This window comes from Rhipicephalus microplus, chromosome X (genome assembly GCF_043290135.1).
Source record: "Rhipicephalus microplus isolate Deutch F79 chromosome X, USDA_Rmic, whole genome shotgun sequence".
NCBI lineage: Eukaryota > Metazoa > Arthropoda > Arachnida > Ixodida > Ixodidae > Rhipicephalus > Rhipicephalus microplus.
The window spans coordinates 481868229-481887148 of NC_134710.1; the positions used below are offsets into that span (position 1 = coordinate 481868229).

The 18920-nt window shown below is 47.6% G+C and overlaps 1 protein-coding gene across 1 annotated transcript in view; it reads left to right on the top strand.

Moving 5' to 3' along the window:
• LOC119160792 (O-acyltransferase like protein) overlaps positions 1-18920 on the top strand; it is a 435386-nt gene that overhangs the window by 392746 nt on the left and 23720 nt on the right. The gene's annotated exons all lie outside the window — the stretch shown is intronic.

Genomic DNA, 18920 nt, shown 5'->3' on the forward strand with positions numbered 1-18920 from the left:
AGATTTGGAAATAGCCAGTCGTGAAGTGAAATCGATGAAACGTATTTCACGTTGTGGAGTCCACCCACTGCGTCATGTATACGTGGGAGAGGATGCGCGTTTGTTTAGGCGGTGTGAATCAACGCAGAAACGTAGGGTTTGATTCTCCTTCTAAAGTAACACCACAGTTAACACCCATAGATTCATGGTTGGCTGGATGATGTCATCGCGTAGCATTTCGTCCTCTTGTCTCTTTACAGCCTCCCGTTCTGGCGTCAAAACACTATATATATAGGGACGGAGTAGTGCGGCGCTTTCCTGTTATGCTGCGATGATTCGCGACCGGTGTCTGCCAAGTTTTCTACGACGACGGAAAGAGATCCTAGTAATGCAGGAGCAGGGTCTTTAGCTGTTATTTCTTGTACTTCGTAAGGCTCCCATTCATGTCGAAAGCTGAAAGGGCGGCTAGGTTTTTCGGAGCAAGTCCCGCACAATCAGTGAGGGCAACATCATTGGCGGGTTGCACAATTTTCTTCATGTGCGCGAGCGCAATGCCTTTGTTCACCGGTGTGTACTCGTTGCTAAAATTTGTGAGCACCCTGGGAGGCCCTGCTCTGCAGCCCAGATCCCAACGTCCAGCGCGACATCATCAGTCAAGCCCTTGCTGCTGCCGCGTCCCAAGGGATTCCGGCCGACAGCTAGGGGCAACGGGCCATGCCTGAGCAATTGACTGACCTTTTAATAAAGTTTTCTGTCTCTCTCTTTTGTGAGCATAACTCTTGCTTTGTCTTCCCGCAGATCAGCGGTTCCTTGCCGCAAATATCGCGGCTGACCAACAGATGCTGACTGCCTTGAATGAGGCCTTCCAGGTCTGCTTATTCTTGAGTGCCGATGAAATGATGAAGCTGGAAAGAGGTGCATTGAGGACTTGTTCTTTCAGCTCCGTCAAGGTGTGGTTCCCAGGTGGTGTGAGCGGTGCTAGGGCTTCTTGCATGAATAGTGCTATCGGTTGGGTTCTGAGGTCCCTCACTGTGCCATGGAGGCATAAGAAGTCCATAACTAGAAGGACATCTATGGAGCAATGCATAGAACTACGAAGCTTGCGGGATAAATGAGGTTGTTATCGATAACTGTGGCTGTGCAGATTCCTGCTGGCGTTGCTAGTTGACCTTCATCTGTGCAGATTTTGGGGCCTTCCCTAGCAGTCATAACTTTTTCAGCTTCGCGGCGAACGACTCACTGATCACCGAGTAGTCGGCTTGAGTATTGACGAGAGCAATGCCATTGTGGCCGTTGAAGAGAACCTCAAGGTCGCTAGTTTGTGGTACTACGTTGCAGTTAGGTCGTGGCGTCAGATCTCGGCTACGTCGGTTTACTGCGCTCTTACCATATGTTGTTGTCTGGTCTTCCAGCCACGAAGCTTCGACTTCAGTCTCCGTCCTGCTTTCAGCGTGTTCTTCATATTTTGTCTCGGCGTCGTCATCGTCGAAGCCGGATGATCTTTGGTAGTTCGTCGTACAGCAGTCGTACCTCCATCAGTTGCTGCCCTTGTTTTCCTAGTAAGGGTTAAAACAGGGCCGGTGCAGGGCCATGTTGCAGTGTAGCGACATGTAGCGGCTGGGTGAGGGCTAATGATAAGATGCTCGGGGTGTTCGCTGCGCTCCGGCAAGATAGTCAGTGATGTCGCGCGGTCTTTCACTTTGCTGTGGCGCCCGCGCGTAAATAGCGAAACCAGGCAATTGCATGTGGCGGTACTGGCAGCGATGGTAGGTGCGCCCCGCTCCACCGCAGTGGTAGCATAGAAGGTGGTTATCAGAGGCCACGTCGTTTTTCCTCGAAGCGTTGCGCTGGCTGGCAAGTGGCTGGTATGCGGTGGTTTCGTCGGTATCTAGCGGCGAAACTGTGGAGGTGCGGCCTCTTCACGAGGGCATAAAGGGGAAGTGCAGCGTCGGGTCGCAGCAGCGTAGTTAATGGCTTGAGGCTGTGGATGTGGATATTCAGAGAGTAGATCAACTGCTGCATTTCTTCGCAAACGATGTCGGCGATCAAGTCTTCTGCGGCTGTGATGAGGGTAAGAGCTTGCGAAGTTACTTTCGCACCATCGCTCGTATCATTTCGCGCTGGTCTTCGGAACCAAGAGCATGAAAATTAGGGCTCTCTTGCATTGTTCACCGATTGTACTGGTGGGTTCTTATTTCCAGCGTCTTCATGGTCGCTGTCGCTTCTGACAGGAATTCCTGAACGGTCTTCAGAAGTTTCAAATCAGTCCAACGAAGAAATCTTGCTTGAGCCCTCACATGAAAAAATGAACTTTCTTCTCCTCGAGCACGTCGGGGTCAAAGTGGCAGAACAGTCGCGTTATTTCTTCCGCGAAGATTGTCACGCTTTGATTCTGGAACTGTACGCTTGTCTGCAGCAAGGTCTCGGCCTTTTGTTCTCGGGCGATGCTCCTGAACGTGTCGAGAAATGCGCCGCGGAAAAGATCCCAGTTTTAAAGAGCAGACTCCCAACTTTCCAACTTAGTCCTTGCCGTGTCTTCTAGATAGGAGTATGCGCCGCAGCGTCTCTTCCGTGTCGTAGGTCGTAGGTCGTAGGGCTCCTGCAACGTATCGGGTTCTTCAAACGATGATCCACGGAAAGTCCGTGGCTCCCTTGGCTGTTGCATTACAACAGTTGCTGGTGTAGGCACGGGGTGTGTCTTAGTTGCCGCTGTAGTAGTCGTTGCCTTGGGCTTGCGAGTGTGATGGGGTAGACAGCCGTGCTCGTGATGTAGTTCTCGTCTGCTGCTATTTTGCTGCTTAAGGTTCTCGTCGAAGTGTCTTTCGTGACTGGCGCTGGGTTCACGTCTTGGCGGGGGCGTCCGGTAGATGAAGGAGGCAGCACCTCTCCTAGACGTCATCGAAAGGGTCAGATTGCAAGTCCAAGATGAAACTGTTTATTTAGACGAACTTATGGCACATTGCAGAAGCTGAATGGCAACACACTAAGTTTGTACAGGCCACTCGGTATGATAAATGCAGTTTTGGCCTCTAATCTGCATTCATAGGCACGCGACACTAACCAGATTGTAGATCGAGGGATGAAAAGAACTGTACACCTTGTAAGCAGTCTGATGATATCAGTGATTGTCTCTCGTCTTCTGTTCAAATATTCGCAGACGACTACGTGTTATACATAATAATCCGTGGTGCAAGCGATTGTACTTTATTGCAAGACAACTTGGACAGGTTGTTTAATTGTTGCGACGTTTGTAAAATGCACATAAACTTATGATTAGACAGTGAAGGTGTCATTTACAAGAGTAACGAGTTTAATTTTAACCTAAATGGCAACCACATAACGTCAGTGAGAGAATTTAAGTATTTAGGAGTATTCTTAAAGAAAGAATGTCTTAGGCTTGTGATATGCGATATATAACAGCGAAAGTCTGTAAAGTGTTGGGCGCCCTGCGTAGAAACTAAAAACTCTTTCCGATAGAAACAAAACAACTATTGTATCAAATGAACATCTGGCTTATAATCTAGTATGCTTGCTCAATTTGGGATTCGTGGTTACAACAAGACATTGAGGCACTAGAAATGTTACAAAGTTTAGCAGCAAGGTTTCTTCTCAATAATTATAAATGGCAATCTAACATAGCGTTTGGAAAAATGAGTTTAGTGTGGGAAACTCTGCAAATGTGGAGGAAAAAAGTTAGGATTAAAAATGTTTCATGGCTTAGTTCATTTAAAAAGAGGTATAGATAGAGATAAGTACATATCTTGACCGCATTAAATCTCAACACAACTTGACCCTTCAAACAAAGTTTGAGTATACAATTGCAGAACGGAGTCGTTCAGGAATACCCTTTCCCAACACAATATTCCAATGTCATCGTCTTACTAATGATGTTGCCATCGTCACCTCTAACTGTGCCTTCTACTCATTGTGATGATCTTATGTGCCCTTTAGATTTATTGCCAATAATTATGGAGTGTCGAGTCCAGTGGTTGATACAACTTTATGAAACAAAACCCGTAATTATGTATTCATTATTATAAGTATTGCGTAACTCCCCTCTGTAATGCCTTGTGGCACCGAGGGTACCCTGATGAATAAAAAAATATTTATTGAATTATAAATAAACAAACATCATTTGAAGTTATCCTATTTAAACGACGATGATCTACGCCAAAGCATAGTGTGTCGTTCTTCTTCTTAACCCAAGCAAATGGGCATACCCGCGAAGGACTTGGCGGTTGAACGAAGCCTCGCTTAAGTATGCCACTTACCTGTTCATCAATGACATGAAAACACGAAACTCTGTCGATTATACACGCTATGGTTGGTGCCATACATGTAGGTGATTACCTGAGTCGATCCGACAGCATAAAGACGATGTCGGTTCTAGACAAGTGCAGTGACTGTCGAAAGCTTGGCGATAATTGTCACGGGTAAGGAAGTCATGGGGCCGCTGCGGGTTTAGAACATCGTCAACGACATAGTTGAAAATGTCGCAAGACGACGTACCAGTCAGAGGGCTAAAGAAGAGGGCGTTGACCTCTGGCGAACTATGAGCATCGCCTACTGTAGTAGCGGTTTTACAAGGTTCCGAAGTGCCGATACATTCACCTCGACGCAGTGTAATTAAAAACAGGAACAAATTGCCCACATGTACGTCGGTAAGACCACCTGGAAGGGTAAGCAGAATGGTTAGGAGAGGTGGTGATGACCGAAGGTAGCGGAAGGCGTTAATAACGCTGTAGTGTCGCAGGGAGCGGTGCATGGTACAGGTGCCAAGAGAGCAGATTGCAGAGGGCTGCTGTTGTCATCAGTGATAACCAACTTCACGGAGGAGAGAAGGGCGTCCGAAAGTAAAGCATCGACAAGTGAGGAAAAAGCGGCTTCTCCATGAGTGCAGTCAATATTATCTTGGTGACGAGACACAAAATCCATGCCTAAAATTATATCGTAGGAAAAGTCTGAAAGTATGATCATTTCGACTTTGTAAGGCACTCCTTGAATAAAGAGTCTGGCAGCAGACTCCACCGCACGCTCGACCAGCTGGGCCATGGCAGTGAACAAAGACGGACCAAAAAAGGGGTCATTGCTTTTCAAAATGAGTGGCACAGCTTTTCAGCGATAACAGATATTGAAGCACCCGTATCAAATAAAATAAGGAGATACGCCTTCAATAACAACAATTAAATTAGGCAGAGAAAAAAAGAGCTTATACTTCACGATATTGAAACAGTTATTGCCTCAGGAACTGCGCTTGGTAGTTTTCTGAGTCGATTCTAGGTGGACGTTGACGCATCTTAAACAGCAATAATGTTGAGGGGGAAAAGAATGGTTGTCACGAGCTGGTCAAAGAAATCGGGGCGGAATGGGTGGCTCAAAGTCTGAATTGTAGGGAAATGAATTCAAATATTCAGATGTGTGTGCGTCGTCTCGCAAATGCAGTAGCCGCTGGCAGCACAGGCGTGCGACATGTCTAAATAGACGACACGAAAATCAGATGCCATGGTTGTCGGGTGTGCGCCAGGGATTGGCGACTCGATGTACTGGAGGTCGTTGAGGTGGGAGAATGTAAACAGGAGCAGACAGCGAAAGCGGTGTTCGGAACATCTGTGGCTGCGGGCATGCTGCGGCCTCAGCCTACGTCAGGGGTGTGGTGACTAGTGGTGCCACTTCTGGTAGAAGAGTCCAAAAAACCTGGTCTTGTATGATATGTTGTATTACGGTGCTTAGTGGCATACTGGGGTCTGGCTAGCTGAGGATAAGCGAGAGCTAACGCGCAACTTCACATACAAAACTTTTAATCTGTGAGTGAAGAACAGGATCCTGTGAGGGAGTAGAGCAGGACAATGATTCCTGATGGGGAACGGGGCGGCGGGTGAAGAGGCACTGCCTGCGACGTTCATTGTAGCTATGTGATAAGTCAGTAACTTGAGTTCCAGTATTCAGGATTTTCGAGATCAGCATCTGGAATGCGTCTTCATCGATTCCATTCAAGATATGCTTGATTCCATCTGCCTCGGCCATAGTCGCATCGACGCTTTTGCACAGGTTGATGAAGGTTGTCCGTGAAGGTCATATTTCTGTCAGTAGCTTCACTCTAAAGGCCATAATTCTTTCATTATTCGGCACCTCTGAAGCTTCATAGTGCAGGATATTGTTCCCCATGGTGAACTTTGCTTTCTTAATGACACTGCTTTTACGTAGGACCCTTGTCTCGGCGTAGGGCATGAGGTTACGACGATTGATTTGTTCTCGGAATTCGACTTCGGAAATGACCTAGGTAAGTTCATGCTGGTTTGCAGGAAAGGCTAGTAAGGTGACTAAACAGGTTCAAAAACACTGACTGGCCTCATCACTAGTGTGTTTGATCGTCGGCAGTTCCGGCATGTCTTCACGTATCGGGTGATATCAGCAGAAAGACGTAGCAAGCGCTAGTGCTCTTGCAACCTCGCGAGCGAGTTAGGAAAGCCGAGGTGGCCAGCCGTTGGGTTGTCGTGGAGGGCCTGAATCATTTGTGGTTGCATTTCCCAAGGTACAATGATAAGGTATCTGACTCGCACTAGAAAGAAAATTCGTTTCGAGGACGTGTTCTTTGAAGCAAAAAGACGCCAGACTTCGCTTGAATACCCTGGACACAACAGCGGTCCTGCCCTCGAGGTATTATATTAGGTCCCTCAGTTCCGGTTTGCGTCGCTGTCGTTCAGCGAGGTCATCGGCAGTTATCGTTCTCAAGAAGTCGTCATCCAAGTCGCTGTGCGGAAGTGGGTCAACGGGAGCATAAGAGAAGCAGTCGATTTCGGAGTGTGTTCTGCCGGACTTGGAAACGACAGTAATGTGATAATTTTTAATTCTCTGGCTCCATCGTGTCAAGGTGACGGAAGAGTCCTTCAAGGTAGCTAGCCAGCACAAGGGGCGGTGGTCGTTTCGACCCAGCTTTGACGCGTCCCAGGTAATGGCAAGGCACTCCTTTTTTGCTGTGGAATAGTTGCCTTCTGCCTTTGGCAGCAACCAGCTTGCATAACTGCTAAACCTTTATTCACCATTGTTTTCTGCAGAAGAGTGGTGGCGAGGCCTATGCTGCTTTTGTCGGTTAGGCTTTCCGTGTAGGTGTATACGTCAAAATGCGTAAGTATCGGCAGTGTTTACAGGCGTCGTTTAAGTTCCTCAACTGCTTCTTGGTGTACCACTTTCCACCAAAATTTCACGTTGGTTTTCGGCTCGGCTATTTTTCAAGATCCTTTGAGAAAACGCCTGTAATAGGCACACAAACCGAGCAGGTTCGTAACCAGTTTTTTCGGCGGGGGGGGGGGGGATATGCACGCACCACCTTAATTTCGGAAGGGAAACGCCCTTAAAGTAGTCATTTTTACTTTCAACAACATGGCTAAAATTCGAAGGGGGCGGGGGGGAACGTGTCCGGTGTGCCACCCTTTGGCTACGCCTGTGAATCCGAGGAATCGACGTACGGCATTCTTTTCAGGCGGCGGTGGTATGAACTCCAGACAAGCTAATTACGTGTGCCAGGTATACGAGCTCTTCGTACGCCAAACGGCCTTTTCTGGGTTCAGGGTGAGTCCAGAGGTCTTGATAGCTTGAAGAGCTCTTTCAAAGCGCCATAGACGTTTGTGGAAGCACGAAGAACGCCGTGCAAGTACACGAGGCAAGTTTGCCACTTCAGTCCACCCAGCATGGTGTCCATAACACGCTGGAACGTCGCCGGCGTCAAGCAAAGACCACATGGCATGACCTTGAACTCGAAGAGATCGCCTGGTGTGACGAAGGCAGTCTTTTCTCGGTCCCTCTCGTCGATCTCGGTTTGCCAATAGCCGGTTATAAGCTCCATCTACGAAAAGTACTTCACTCTGTGGAGTCGATTCAGGCCGTCGTCTGTACGTGGTAGACGGTACACGTCCTTCTTCGTAATTTTTTTAGGCGGCAGTAACTGTCGCAAACACGTAGGGTCCCGTCCTTCAGCCCACAAATTGTTGACGACATCATTCAGCACTAGGATGGCTGAATGATGTGGTCGCATAGAAATTCGTCGAATGGTTTCATCAAGGCCTTACGTTCGCGTGTCGAAACTCAGTACGGGCTCTGTCAAACTGGTCCAGCACTTTCTTCTGTTATGATGTGATGCTTTTGCGACTGGAGTTTGTCAAATTCTTGATGACGACGAGAAGAAGCTCTTTAATTGTAGAAGTAGCATTTTGAGCTGGTCCTGGTCGCACAACGGAGGGCTCGGGTTGACGTCAAAATTTGGTTGTGACATTGATTCGTTAAAGCAGCGTCGGTAGCATCGAGGAGGGTGAAAGCATTGTGGACGACCGCAAATTCGTCGATGTAGGCAGCCGTCGTACGAACGTGTAAAGTGTTTATATTCATGGCTTGAGGTTGTCAGTACCATCTTTGATTTGCCGCCGCGCAGCTCGGTTATGCTGCTTGCGACACTTGTCTCATAGTTCAGAAGGACGTGGTGGTTACCCTCGATGGCGCTTTCAAGATTTTCGGCCTTTTCAGCACCATCAGAATTGATGCCGTGGCTTGGAGAAGGGAATTGTGAAGATTGTCGGGGTGTTCCTTCTGCTCCTGCGACGTAGTCGGCGATGTCATGTGGTCGCTAGTCGCGCTGGGGAGCGGTTCATTGACGGCAAATCCACGCAGACCTATCTGGTGGTACTGGCAGCGACGTTATGTGAGACGGGCCTTCCCACAGTGGTAGCACAATGGGCAGTTGTCAAGGGCACGCCACACGTTGTTTTTCATGACGTGTTGTGCTGGCTTACGGGTTGGCGTTAAGACGTCAATGATGGTGGCGGCAGTGGTTTCTGGCAGCGTAACTGCGCTCGAGCAACGACATCATAACTCATGGCCCAGTGCAGCGGCATAGTTCTTAGCTCCCGACTTTGGCAGTTGTGTTTCTAGAATTCAAAGGGATTGCCGAACTTCTTTGTGGAGAAAGTCTAAGATATAATCAACATGAAGCTGTGCCGAAGTTAATAGCTTCCGCCTCCCCTGCCGCACAATATCTCGGATAGTCTTGCGCAGTTCATTCGAGCAGAGTGGTTTAATGCCTGCGTAAGCTGGTGTCGTGTGGCAATTGAATTTCTGGGTGCGCACCTCCAGCGTTCTTTCAATCGTCATCGCTTCGGAAGTTAATTCTTATACAGTGTTTGGTGGGTTCACCATCAAACAAATGAAAAGCTCCTGCTTTACTTTTCGCATGAGAGGACGAACTTTCTAGTCTTACTTTCGGGTGGCCGGGGGGTGGGAAGAGTCTGGGAATCTCTTCCATGAAGAGTGTCACGTTTTTATTTGGGAGTGGCAGACGGGTGTCAAGCATCCAGAACCTGGTGCGAAATATGCCCCATTTCGTCAGCGTTCACTCCTGATTCTCGAACCTGGTAGGAGCGGCGTCTTTCAAGGCAAAGAATGCATGACAAAGCTTGTCACCGCGCGTTCAGGCATTGAAAACAGCAGCGCGGTCGCATGCTTCCAGTGAGCTTTTCGGGTCTTCCAGGGTGGAACCAAGGAAGGTTGGTGGCTCCTTCCGTTACCGGAGGAGGATGGGTGCAGATGACACAGATGTGTCATCGTCGCTATCGTTTAGGTAAAGGTCCTAGTCTTCCGTGTTGGTGCAGATGCCTCTACTCTGGCGAGAGCTCTTGCCGCTGGGGCTGCCACGCTGCCAAGCTTTGACATCGGTGGTACGCTGATGGTGTAGGCTTTGCTGATGGCTGGAAGGGGGCGTGTGGTACGTAGGCCGGGAAGCACGGGGTTGTGATATGAACGAAGGGAGCAGGCTGTAGGTAGATAAAGATGTTTATTTGGCCGAACTTGTGGCCGGTAAACTGAAGGTCAGATTACAGCGATACTGTGATGTAGTAGCTTTAAAAATATAAGCATAGCAGACGACAGTGCCACATCACCTGGGAGATGACAAAAATGAAGGAGCATTGAAACGCACTAATTGAAGAACTTTGAACGAAGTTTCATTGCGCGAAGAGAAGCTGGGTGTCCTGTGCTGAAGCTGGGCTGCTGAGCTGGACTGCTGAGCTGAGACATCTCAATGCGCAGATGTCTTAAACCAGGCGTTTTCCTTAGTTTATACCAGAGAAGACGTTTCATCCGCTCCCATATTGCATAGTTTCAGCAGCACAGTCATGCCAGAGATTGTTATCAGTGAGGCCGGTGTTCTGTCCCTTTTACAGAAACTAAAAATTTCTTCTACCTTGGATAATATAGGCTTAAATAATAAAATCTTGAAATCTATATCATTCAGTATCACCCCCTTCTTATGCGCTCTGTTTTCACAGTCTTTGTTTACCGGAACTCTACCCCAAGATTGGCTATCAGCTAAAGTCGTCCCCCTCTTCAAATCAGGTGAACGTTCCTAACCGCTAAATTACAGGCCCATTTCCTTAACTAGTACCATTTGCAAACTCATGGAGCATATCATACACACTCAAGTAATAAACTATCTCGAACGTCACAATACCATTTTCAATTTTCAGCACGGTTTTCGGAAGGAATTTTCATGCGACACCCAACTTGCCGGTTTTGTTGACGACCTTCATAAATCCATGGATGCTGTTTGCCAGGTCGACGCCATTTTCTTAGATTTCGCTAAAGCTTTTGACCGCGTTTCTCACCACAGATTACTACTAAAGCTAGAACAACTTAACATTCACCCTATAGTTCTTGCATGGATAAAAGCTTTTCTTTCCTCCAGCTCTCAATTCACCTTTGCTATGAATTTTTATTCTTCCTCTTTACCGGTAACATCTGGTGTACCCCAAGGCAGTGTTCTTGGTCCTCTACTCTTCCTCGTTTACATTAATGATCTACCAAATTCTTTATCTTCACACGTTCGACTTTTCGCGGACGACTGCGTATTATACCGTAACATTTCTTCTGATTCTGACCGCTTAGCTTTGCAATCTGACATTAACAAAATTAATCATTGGTTTTCAACTTGGCTTATGTCGTTAAATGTTACTAAAACAAAGTGCATGTCCTTTACTAACGCTGCTACACGTTTTCCTAGTCAATACTCTTTGAATAATATGACACTTGAGTTAACATCTACCTACAAGTACCTCGGTCTCCACTTTCAATCGAATCTATCTTGGCACCATCATATAGAAGTCACTCTTGCAGCTGCTAACCGGTCTCTCGGGTTACTGAAACGAAATCTTAAACAGGCTCCATCGCAGTTAAAAAACCTTGCTTTTACCAGTTTAATTCGCCATAAAATAGAATATGCCAGTGCCATTTGGGATCCTCATCAAGCCTACATTGTATCAAATATTGAATCTTTGCAAAACCGAGCTGCTCGTTTCATTTAGTCAGATTATTCTACCTATTCCAGCGTAACTAACTTAAAAAACCGTGCTAAGTCAGAGGATTTGGCCATTCGTCGGAAATATCCACGCCTATCACTTTTCCACAAACTTTACCATCACCCATCATTACATGACAGTTTCTTTGAACCCGCCTTTCCATCTTTCCCCGCCGTGATCATCCTAACAAAGTCAAACGCCCGCTATCTCGCACACTTCGTTTTGCTCAGTCATTCATCCCGCGCACTATTATTGAGTGGAACAGTTTGCCTGCACCTATTGCCACCGAGAAAGACTCGGTAAAGTTTTCAGAGCTCATGCGCACTATGGTGACTAACTAAATATTTTTGCTTTTGTTGTTTTGTTTTCTTTCGTTTTTTAACTATTGTATAATGCCATGGAATTGCTGCCTGTATTCATGGTTTGCGTTTTGTTGCGGTTGTCAGGTTGCACTGTATTTTGCTGTAAACCATGTTGTATAGGACCCCCCCTATGTAATACCCTCTTCTAGAGGGCCTTTAGGGGTCACCTGAATAAATAAATAAATAAATATATAAATAAGGAAGCAGGCTGTAGGTAGATAAAGATGTTTATTTGGCCGAACTTGTGGCCGGTAAACTGAAGGTCAGATTACAGCGATACTGTGATGTAGTAGCTTTAAAAATGTGAGCATAGCAGACGACAGTGCCACATCACCGGGAAGATGACAAAAATGAAGGAGCATTGAAACGCACTAATTGAAGAACTTTGAACGAAGTTTCATTGCGCGAAGAGAAGCTGGGTGTCCTGCGCTGAAGCTGGGCTGCTGAGCTGAGACTTTGACTTGTGGTTTGTCCGAGTCTTGGGTGAATTTGACCAGTGCTAATCTCTGAGCGGTATTGTTTACTATTGTTTAGACGATTGCAACCATGCCAATAACTAACTCGTCTCCTGACAAAGAACACAGCCCTTGGTCAACCTCTTTGCCTCATGATGAACTGCCGTTAGAATACTTCTTTCGCAGTGGTGTTAACAGCACCTCTGTTGCACTGGTGCCTTCTTCGATTGGGGGGTTTATCAGACTGAACAACACAAAAGCTGTCCAGGTGGAACAACAGGTCATGACATCGCACTTTCATTTGATAAGTTACGGCCGACAGTTTGGAAGAGGTGGTGTGGTATGTAGATCGTCAGATCCATCATGTGTTGCAGACCTCCTAAAGTGCAAAGAATTTGCGAAAGTTCCGGTGAGTGCGTTCACTCTGCCTCATTTGGCATGTAAAAAGGGAATTGTTCGAGAAGTTAACTCTCGATTGTCACCAACCGAGACTCTGGAGAAGCTGTCAGATGGTGGCGTCACAGCCGTATACAGGTGTAACCACGTAGTGAGTGGTAAGAAAGTTCCCACAGAATCGGTTATTGCCACCTTTGCTGGTATTTCTTGCCCATCTGAATGGAAAATATGGCCAGTAATCCTTCGTGCAGAATGCCTAGGTTCTCGTCCTCTTCAGTGCCGGAACTGCTGGCATTTTAGCCACAGCCTAGGGGGTTGCAAATCAGGTTCCTGATGCCGAGCCGGTGGTGCTAACCAACTCTCCAATAAATGCACTGCTGAGATAGAAAAGTGCTGTCTATTTGGTTGAGACACACAGCTGATTACATGAATTGTCTGGCAAGGTCATACATAAAATCCAGCTGCTATAAATAATGGATAGGCGAATATGTTCACGAAGAGAAGCCAATGCTGTTGTAAAAGACCGGAGCTTAGGATATAATGGTGTTGATGTGAGGCAAGAGTCATTAAATGAGGTCAAAATTTTGCAGCTTGTTGAGTCAGCAGTTGAAAAAGCAATGTCTAAGGCGTTAGATCAGACAATAGCTACTTTAACTGAGTGTGTTGTGCAAGTGTTTTTCTCAGAGATGACACAACTACTTTTAAAGCTGTAGCACCGATGACCAATCTGATGTCTTGCGTAAGAACATCAGCCGCCACAGAGGTATCGAATGCAGCACCACAGCAGTAACGTCAGGCAAATCCACAGCCTGCTGTACCGGAACCTTCCACGTCGAATGAAGTAGAATTTCAGGAAGAGATGTAAATTTGTCATGATGGCAGGTGCCAGAAGCCAACTGAGTCCCCAGTAAAATTTACGTGCCCCTATTCAAAAAACCAAGAAAAAGTGATTTGATTTCCGCCCGCATTCTAAAGAAAGTATTTTGGAAACAGTCGTTGCCGAAGTCTTTCACGCATCACGATAGATACTTTAAATGTTCTGCAGTGGAACGGTTGTTCTTTGTTTTCCGCTTCCACAAATTTACTTTGCTTAGTTAATCAGTTAAATCCTGACATCAAAACATTGCAAGAAACCTAGCTTACGCCTAATGAAAATTACTATTTTAAAAATTTTCGAATATTTCGGTTAGATTGCGTTCCACTCTGGGGTGGTGTAATCATATTATCACGAGCAAAAAAGACCTACAGCCAGGAGTTCACCTGAACCAGAGCAACGAAAATGTTCTCTTCTTCTTCGCACCCCAAAACGAGTATGAGTGACAGCGGCTCGTTCATCAATGGTGGCCTTACCCCCTCTCCCAAGAAGTATAGTCTCGATGCTGTACATCCAGGCAAAAAAAAAGAAAATGAGACAAAAATTATCATGCAAGCAAAATGAATGCGTAAGGCGGAATAATGTAGTTGGTTGTGGAGTCAAGAGTTAAATGAGAACTATTAAAAACACGAAACAATGTGAGGAAAAGAAGAAACAAAAATAAAGATGCGAAGGTACCAATAAAGTCAGTCACTCACTGGTGATTCACAGCGCGAAAATTATGGTTTGAGCCGTGAAACATGAATGACTCCAGTTAGCGGAGTGAAACGGGAACGTCTCGGAGTGCCTTCTGGGAGAACCTCGTAAATCACATTGCTGTGACGTCGTACGACCTTCAAAGGGCCGGAGTATCGGCGAAGGAGCTTTTCTGAACGGCAACGCTGTCAGGTAGGGGTCTGCACCCAGACTTCATCATGCTTGAAAATGACTTCACGGTGACAAAGATTGCAGCGGCGAGCGTCTGCGGTTTGGTGATGTAGAATACAATGACGAGCAAGTTGACGGGCCTCTTCTGCGCACTGTGCAGATTTGGCGGCATCCGTGTGGTCTATTCCCAAGTTGTCAGGCAGGAGCATGGCGTCGAACATCGTCGTGACCTCGCGACCGTGGACTAAGTGAGAAGGCGTGAAACCGGTGCTTTCTTGTAAAGCAGTGTTATGCGCAAGTGTTACGTAAGGAAGTATGGCGTCCCAGGTCTTGTGATAGATGTCCACATACATTGACAGCATGTCTGCATTTGTCTTATTGAGTCGGTAAGTCAGTTCGTTTCCTTGCGGGTGGTAAGTCAATGTTTTAGGACGTTCCATGCCACTTAATTGCAAGACTTCCTGCAGCATTTCCGTGGTGAAAGCTTTCTCACAATCAGTTATGACGACAGCTGGCACCGTGACGTAAGACGATGCTGTTTACGAAAACTTGGGCGACGTCTGCTGCGGTGGCTTTTAAAAATGTCTGTGTTTCACAGTAGCGTGTTCAGTAGTCGGTAGCAACCACAATCCACCGGTTTCCAGACGATGACGTAGGGAATGACCCCATCAAGTCCATGCCAACCTGATGAAAGGGCGCCTTTGGTGGGCCTATTGGTTGCAGTAGTCCCGCTGGTCGTAAAGGTGGAATCTTACGGCGCTGACAGTAGCGACATGTGCGAAAGTAGTGCTTCAAAGTCTCTGCGAGACCTGGCCAGTAGCAGGAGCGTTGAATACGTAGTAGCGTACGCGTATAGCCAAGGTGTCCGGACGATAGCTCATCATGACACGCACGTAAAATGTCACCACGAAGCGTAGTTGGCGCAACAAGCAGATACATGGCTTGTGTAGGAAGAATGTTTTTTTTCAAAAGCACTCCATTGCAGAAACAAAACGAGGATAGTGAGCGTACAAAGCTTCGAGGAGGGTGGGAATTGCGTCCTTCCAGGTAGTCAATGAGCAGGTTGAGGTCCGAGTCATGACGCTTTTGCTCAGCCAAGCGGGTTGCTGATACGGCAGAAAGAAAAGTATCGTCATCTTCAAGGTCAGTGTTGTCATTTTCGACTGGTGCACGTGGGAGACAGTCGGCGTCGGTGTGTTTCCACCCCGATTTGTGGACAATGGTGACATCGATATCTTGTAGCCGAAGGGTACATCGTGCCAGATGACCTGACGGATCTTTGAGGTTTGGGAGTCAACTAAGGGATAAGTGGTCGCTAACTACCCAAAATGGGCGGCCGTACAAGTATGGGCGGAAATTTGTTATGGCACAGGCAATAGCGAGACATTCCTTTTTGGTTGCAGAACAGTTTTTCTCCGCTGGGGATAACGTTCTGCTCCCATCAGCGATCACGCGCTTTACGCCATTGTGCCACTGAACTATTACCGTTCCTAGTCCAACGTTTCTGGCGTTAGTGTGTGATTCCGTGTCGGCGCTTTCGTCAAAATGACCCAGTACAGGCGAAGCCTGGAGAAGGTTTCGGACGGTGTCCAACGCATGGCACTGATCAGGACCCCAAACAAACAAGACACTGTCCTTGTAAGCTTGTTGAGGGGGTCTTCAATGTTCGAAAAGTATTTGACAAAACACCTGTAATACGCACAGAAACCCCAAAACCGGCGTAAGTGGTGCTTATTTGTGGGCACGGGAAAGGCGGCAACGGCGCAGTTTTTCTCCGGATCTGGGCGGATGCCGGCATGACTCACAACGTGACCAAGGATCTTCAGTTCTTCATATCCAAAATGACATTTTTCAGATTTGAGAAAAAGCCCCGCTGTTCTAATTGCCTAAAGAACTGCCTGAAGACGTTGTACGTATTGTTCAAACGTATCTGCAAAGACCACGACGTCATCAAGGTAAAAAAGACAAGATTTCCATTTGGGCCCCATGAGGACCATAATCATCATTCTTTGGAAGTTAGCTGGCGCTGAGCATAGACCGAAAGGCAGCACTAAACTCGTACAGGCCATCGGGAGTAATAAAGACCGTCTTTTCGCGGTCGCGCTCATCCACTGCGATTTGCGAGTAGCCGCTACGCAAATCCACGGAGGAAAAATATTTAGCAGTGCGTATACGGTCCAACGAGTCATCTATCCGGGGTAGAAAATAAACGTGCTTTTTGATGACCTTGTTCAGTTTACGGTAATCAATGCAGAAACGCAACGAACCGTCCTTCTTCTTTAATAGCACAACTGGTGAATCCCAGAGACTGGTCAATGGCTGGATGACGTCGTCCTGAAGTATCTGCTGGACTTGGTCACGTATAGCGTCATGCTCTTTTTGCGACACCCTATAGGCATGTTGTCCGATGGGCCTCTTGGTGGGCTCCGTGATGATACGATACTGAGCAGGTGGTGTCTGTTTATCGTTTGACGTAGTGGCAAAGCATTCTTAAAATAAGCAGAGTTTACGCAAAAAGCTTTCTCGTTGAGCCAAACTAGTCTCTCGTAGACGTTGAGAGTGCTCGCGAAGGCCTCGTCAGGGTGGCGATTTGATGAAAATGAAGCTAACGTGGATGAACCATCGGCATCAGCAAGTTCTTCACAATATGCAATGGCAGTGTGTCTCGTTAGGTGGCGATATTTGTCGCTGAAGTTCGTGACCAGCAGGTGAACATGCCCGTTGCTAGGCTGAATGATTTCTCGGGCAACACAAATTTGTCGTGAAATAAGGAGAGACAAACTGGCCTCTGCTATAACAGCGCCAGACACGTCTTGTTCCAATTCTACTTTGACAAAGAGGCTGCTTCGAAGTGGGAGAGTCAGAGAATCGTCGGTAACACAAAGCACTCTTTTTCGGAATTGTGTACTGTCCGTTCCAGAACAAAAAGGATCCTCGAAAGGCACAAGTAATTCACGGAGGTTGATGACGGCGCCGTATTCAGGAAGGAAGTCCATTCCTAGAATGACTGGCCGAGAGCACACGCGCAATACGAGGAAAGAGCCCGCAAATGTCCACGTACGCATTCGAATGCGTGTCGTGCACATACCAGTAGGCATCACCATATGGCCACCTACCGTGCGCAACTCGGGTCTTTGCCATGGTGTGGTAACCTTCCTCAGTTCAGGTGCCAGTGCGGCGCTCATACGATATAGTCGTCACCGGTGTCGACGAGGGAATTGACAGCATGATTGTCGATGAAGACGGCGATTTTGGCAGAAACGATCTTTCTTCTGTCGGAGAACACTGCAAAACCGTAATTGTCCTCGTCCGGTTGTTGCATCGAAGGAGGGTCTTTTACAGTTCACCGGGCCGCGACTTCACTCCCAGAAGTCGCCGTTCCTAGTTTACACTGCGGCGACTTGGTGACCGACTCCTGAAAGGAGCGGAAGATAATGAGGGCAAACTGGGTGACGCAGACCGGCGGGGCGAGGGTGATCTCGACTCGTGGTGGTGAATAGTCGAAGGAGCTTGCTGGCCCATGAGATAGGCTTCAATTTCACGGGGGCACTCACCGTAGCGCGGGCATCGAGCATCAAGGTGGAAGCCGCTGAGACCTAGTTGCGGGTATGGACAGTTCCGGTATACGTGACCCGCTTCGCCACAGTGATAGCAGAGCGGACGGTTATCCAAGGTGCGCCATGTGCTTGCCTTGCTACCACTTTGTCTTGAGGCAGACGGCAGACAGGTGGGTGTGCTCGGAAACCTTGAGCCGAGAGGTGGGCTCGAAGCAGTGTCGCGGAATGACTGCATAACCTGGTACCTTGGCCGCATAGCAGGATCTGTAGCCGGTGGCACAGTGGATCTCAATGCGCTGTTTATGTCAAGACTAAAGGACTTCAGGAATCGGTGGTGCGATTGGGGCTAGGTGTGTGACGGCCTGCCGGGCTTCTTGTCTGATTTTATCCGTGAGGGCTGACATAGGTGGATGGGATCCCGCTGCCTGAAGCTGTCGAAATTCGTCCCGAACGATACTTCGAATGAAGTCTGCGAGGGCCTGTCTCTCGCTGTCAGAGCCGATAGAGCATGCGGTGGCCGTGATCGGGCGTTCGTATTGTGCCCACTGCTTCTGCAGAGTACGTTTTATCGTGGTTGCCTCACTGATGAACTGGGCGACTGTCGTCGGTGGATTAAGGACGAGCCCAGCGAAAAGCTGTTCTTTTACTCCGCAAATCGAATGCCGCACCTTCTTTTTTTCCGGCATGGCAGCGTCCGCGCGCTTGAAGAGCCGAACATGTCCTCGACAAACATAGATACTCGTTCGTTATGCCGCTGGTTTTTGCAGGATATGGCTTGTTCAGCTCTCTTTTTCCTCTCGGTGTTACGATAGGCGTCACGTAGCTGTCGGCTAAACTCTTGCGAGGTTGCAAAGGAGCCCTCGTGGTTCTCGTTCCACGTCATTGCAGAATACTACAAGTAGAAGTAAAGTCGGCGCAGCTTGCGAACATCGTCCCATTCGTTGATACTTGAAACCCGAATAAAGTGGTCGAGCCAGCCATCAAAATCCTCAAAGATGTCTTTCCATGCAACGGCTTTGGTGTCTGTGGCACATGAAAAACATGCGCGAGCAAAGAACCGTGGACATTGCTGGTTTCGACCACCTGGCTTC